This window comes from Macrobrachium nipponense, chromosome 33 (assembly GCF_015104395.2).
Source record: "Macrobrachium nipponense isolate FS-2020 chromosome 33, ASM1510439v2, whole genome shotgun sequence".
Classification (NCBI taxonomy): Eukaryota; Metazoa; Arthropoda; class Malacostraca; order Decapoda; family Palaemonidae; genus Macrobrachium; species Macrobrachium nipponense.
In genome coordinates, this window is record NC_087219.1 from 14,294,157 (window position 1) to 14,299,958 (window position 5,802).

A 5,802-nucleotide genomic window follows, 5' to 3' on the forward strand; every position below is an offset into this window, starting at 1 on the left:
AGGGGGTGTGGGGACGTAGGATGAAAACCCCTTATAAACCATCTTAGGGGTCCCCACTATAACCCTCCCAAGTTATACGACCACTGGATCAGCCGTTTGGCCGTGATTGAATGACAGACGGACGGAGAGACATAATGCCTATCATAGTAAGAATTTGAAACAAAAGGGCGTAGTAAAGGGGTTTGTATGTCCTGAATTAAGAGTAGCCGAAGCGAAGATGAGGAGAATTGATAGAGGCTACAAAAATTGATCTGCAATATGACTGAAAGAACTGCATTCATTTGAAAATTTAAAGTAGTTGAGGAATCCTTGAGAATGTCTCATTAATGAAGTATAGGACTAACTTTTATAAATTATAGGACTCAACTTTTATAGATTATAAGACACAACTTTTATAAATCATAGGACTTAACTCCTATAAACTGACGTAAGTTGAGAGTTGGGACTTGGTTAAGGAATGTTGCCATAGAAGAGTATAAGAACAATTGCTTTTAATTTAGCAAATTTAGAGAGGAAATTATTAAAGATTACCTCGAATTAAAGTATGGAAGTCAATAGCTTTAAACTGACAAGGCTTGAATGGGTTGTGAAGTCATGATTATCATAAATGTGGGTATAGGACTTAATTGCATTAAACTGGAAAATTTAGATTGGAATTGAGGAATAATTTCTCAAACGAGTGACTTAATTCAACCAGAAGTTTCAAAAAGGAAAACTTGTGGTAAAACTTTTCCAAAGTCGCTGCAGCATCATTTGTAGTTTTTACATTGCTAATTTCTTGGGAGAGTTAGACATGTTTTTTCTCTTTCTTGTGACTTTATTTTCCTATAGTTTCCCACGGACATGCTTGCTTCTGACGTCATGGGATACGTGCCTCAGTAGCGTGATCGGTATGGTCTTGGCCTGCCACCTCGGTGGTTAGTAGTTCAATTCTTGGGCATTCCACTGAGGTGCTAGAGATGTGTAATTCTGGTGATAGAAGTTCACTCTCGACGTGGTTCGGAAGTCACGTAAAGCCGTTGGTCCCGTTGCTGAATAACCAGTCGTTCCATGCAACGTAAAAGCACCAAACAAACAAAACAAACAAACTGACGTCACTGGAGTAACTTTTGCAGTTTTACTAGGTCTGTCGAGTCATATATATATATATCATATATAATATATATATATATATATCATATATATATATATATATTACATATATATATATATATATATATAATATATATATATATATATATATATATTATAATATATACATATATATATATATATATATATATATATATATATATATATATTATATATATATATATATATATAAATATATATATATATATATATATATAATATATATATGTATATATATATCTATATATATTATATATATATATATATATATATATATATATATATGATATATATATATATATATATATATATATATATATATCTATCTATATGTATATATATATATGATATATATATATATATATATATATATATATATTATATATATATATATATATATTTATATATACTACCACTATTTTTGAGAGAATGGTTATACTAAATTACTGATTTGTTGGACCTCATTCTGACCTATTGCTTCTTGACCCATAATCTTTAGGTCGTTTACAAGGTTAGTTCATTGGTGCTGTATCTGTTATACTAAGACTGTGAAACCAGGGATTTTGTGAAATCACCAATTCACTCAGGGGATCCCCGAGGGGGTAGTACCAAACACGGCGAAACATCATCTCTTACACTGTATTTGCCGTGTTTAGTACTAGCCCCTCTGGATCGAAAGTTACTAGTGAATGTTTAGTTCACGAATTCCTCTGCAAGTTTCAGGGATCTCCTGTAATACCTGGTTTCACAATCTTAAAGTAACAACCTTCACAAGCTTAAAGCCACATAATTACGCTCAACTGGATTTAACGAGCTTATCTCCATTCAGTGTGTATTTTTTGGTCATTTGGTGATGGCCAGATTCAGTCGTGCTGAGATTCTGGGAGGCCGACGATGTTACTTCCTTGCATCCCCTTATGGTTACTCATCCAATCTCTATTCAATCATTGGCCGCGTGTTCGATTCTCGAGCATTCCATTGAGGAGTGAGAGATGTGCGTTTCTGGTGACAGAAGTTCACTCTCGACGTGGTTCGGAAGTCACGTAAAGCCGTTGGTCCCGTTGCTGAATAATACTGGTTCCATGCAACGTAAAAACACCATACAAACAAACCTGGAGGTCTCTTATACCACGATGGACTTGAATTGGGCACTAAAGCCATTGCCTCATCAGCATTCCCTGCAGTTTGCATCGAGTTCCTCCTTGGACGACTGGTTTTCGCGCTCGGCTACCAGTCCGGTGGTCCGAAGTTCGATTCTCGGCTCGGCCAACGCGGAATCAGAGGAATTTATTTCTGGTGCTAGAAATCCATTTCTCGATATAATGTGGTTCGGATCCCACCATAAGCTGTAGGTCCCGTTGCTATAATCCTTCGGGGCCAGCCCTAGGAGAGCTGTTAATCAGCTGAGTGGTCTGGTAAAACTAAGATATACTTAACTTTAACTGGACACCAGACGGGTACAGTTCCAGGTCACCAGACCAAACTTTTCATAAATCAAACTTGGATATTTCCTGACTTTGTGCTACAGTATCCAGCTCACGCACAGACTCTCAAAGAGGCTGTCTTTCCACTGTTCCTCGGTTATGGTTTGGTTTGTATGGTGCTTTTACGTTGCCTGGAACCAGTGGTTATTCAGCAACGGGACCAACGGCTTTACGTGACTTCCGAACCACGTCGAGAGTGAACTTCTATCACCAGAAATACACATCTCTCACTTTTCAATGCAATGTCCGAGAATTCTCGGTTATCAACTAGGTCTAGGTAGGTTGATAAAAATAGCGTAGGATCAGAATGGCAATGAGCTTAAAACGTTAGCATGCCAGTGTCTGACTCTTGAGGGCGTAACTCATTGACGCAACGATTTTAGTCTGTTACAGCTGGGTATGGAAATACCGGAGTTCATATTGGATTTAAAAATATAAGGTTTTCAGGCTCTTCGTGACAGACGTTGTGTGTGTGTGTTTGTGTGTGTAATACTTTTTTTTTTTTTTTAAGAGCCAACATCTCTAGTTTCACTAACGCTAATTGGGCTAAAAACTTAAAGAATTCTGAATCTTACTCGGAACTACTCTCTTGTCCAGCTATGGGACCGATACGGTGAAGTTTGTGGGTCCGATAAACAACTTGAAGTATATTTAAATGAATAATTGTTATACGGAACTTGATATAACTGGTAACAGTTATTATTTAAAATTATATATTATATTATATATATATTATTTATATATATCTAGTATTATATATATTATATATAAATATAGACATATTATATCTATATCTTTACATCGTATACAAATAAAATTATGTTATGTAATTATATATATATATGATATATTAATATATTATAATATAATATATATATATATATTTATATATATAATATATATATATATATTAGATAAAATGAAAATGCGTATTGGTGAGAGTACTATATATTTCCAAACAATTAATTTCTAGCAACAATATCCGCCCCGTCCTTCCCACTGCAAATGAGACCACACACACACACACACACACACACAATTCGTTCGAAAAACAAAAAGGCCCCGACTATTTGTTTGAAAGGATCTTTTAATTTACTCTTCAAAGGACCCGGAAAAATGCCATATAATGGATACCGATATTTCGCGCTGCAAATAGGACTCATTTGCAGTTGCATTACCGTGCAAAATTCCGGTTATTTTTATTTGTGGCTCGAAATACATGGCCGGTCGGAGCTGTTCGGAAACGGCTGTAGGGAAATTTGTTAAACGGCTTGACACCGGATTCCTTTGGCATTATGGGAATTCGGCTCGCGGCTGACAATTTTTATTTTCAGGGTATATATAGTTATTGCAGTTCGTCGTACGTGTGTATGTATGCAAGCCTGCGCGTGGTCGCACATACACACACACACACGCGCGCGCGCGCATGCGTATGAACATTTATTATATGTATGCGTGTGTGCTCGTATATATATATATTATATATAATATATATATATATATATATATATATATATATATATATATATATATGTGTGTGTGTGTGTGTGTGTGTGTGTTTATATATAATATATAATTTCTATATATATCTATATATATATATATATATATATATATATATATATATAATATATATAATTATACGTATGTGTAGAAATATATGTAATTATACATAATATATATATATATATATATATATATATGTATGTATATATAGTTTCTATATTTCTATATATATACGTATATATGTAGTTTATATAGTTTTATATATTTACATAGATATGCGTGTGTGTGCCGACTGGTCATCCAGAGGGCACCACCTGTCCGGTTTAAAAAGAATTATTCTTCAGGAAGCTTTTGTGGTCCCCCTAGATTAATTTTCCTCGGGTAGGCCGTCGGTCGCCTATTTTAGGAGGTAAATAGCAATTCCGGGTTTTGTCTTTAAAAGCATATTGTCATTATCAATGAAAATAATTAAAATAATGCAAGAAACAGACAGACCCTTATTACGCCGTTGATTTTTTAAAGTTTTTCATAAATCCCTGTTGGAGTTAGTGCCGTCAGTGCACCTCACGCGGAGCACTGTAGGTACTACTCAAGGTTCTTTGCATCGTCCCTTCGGCCCCTAAATGAAACCCTTTTCATTCCTTTTACTGTACCTCTGTACATATTCTCTTTCTACCATCATTCTCTCCAGTCTCTCCTAACGATTGCTTCATAGTTACTCCTTTAAAACCCTTGTCAACCCCTAATTTCCTTTCAGGCTTGAATGACCTCATAGGTCCCAGTGCTTGGCCTTTGGCCAAAATGTTATATTTCATTCCATTCCTATATCATGCATATAAAGAATTCTTTATCCTTTGAAGATTACTACCTCATTCCGCAGAAGAAATAAAAGGCCTTTTTATTTGTCTCTTAGCTTTATCACGTGATTATTCTTATGTCAGAAATAATAAATATTAATAATACTAATTGCAGTGGAAATGGATCGTTTTCTTAATCTCGAGTATAAACAAATTTCCATCTTTAAATTTTCAGTTCTCTTTCCCTTCCAGTGAGTTCTTGTCTTTTGAAGATGTCTCCCGCTGTCATTCGCATGCTATCGACTACGAAACTAGGCTTGTCCAGTAACGATATGCGTCGAGTATGTATATATCCGTCCATGAATACGGTCCCTGTCATTTGAATTCTCCACATTTCGGAAAACGGTTATGCCTTCATCATCGTTCCGTATTTTTAGGTTTATTTAGCCTGCCTCAGCTACCGTCTCGCCTCATTTACATATGCGATATTTGAGGTGAGTAGTCTTTCCTCACTCATGAAGATCCCTGTCTCGGTTGATTCCTCGTCAAGGGGTTCTTGTATATAAACACGGCATGAGCTGAATCAAGTCTCAAGTTCCTGTCAGAGATTGCTCTTTGCAACGGCACCCCATGTATATATATGGCAGTGAAACAGTCTTTAATGCATTATTATAAGCATTGCTTCTCATTGGGCTGAGAAACTCTCTAAGGCAGCTTCAGTTGCTTTAAAATATTTCCTTACTTTTCCCGACAACGATTCAAATACTTTTACATTTCTTGCTGATTTGTTTATGCTGACGGTTTGTCCATCCATGTTAATCTTTGCTATGCCTTTCTCTCCCCTCCCCTTATTATTTTTACCCTCAAACAGTTTAGATATTTTT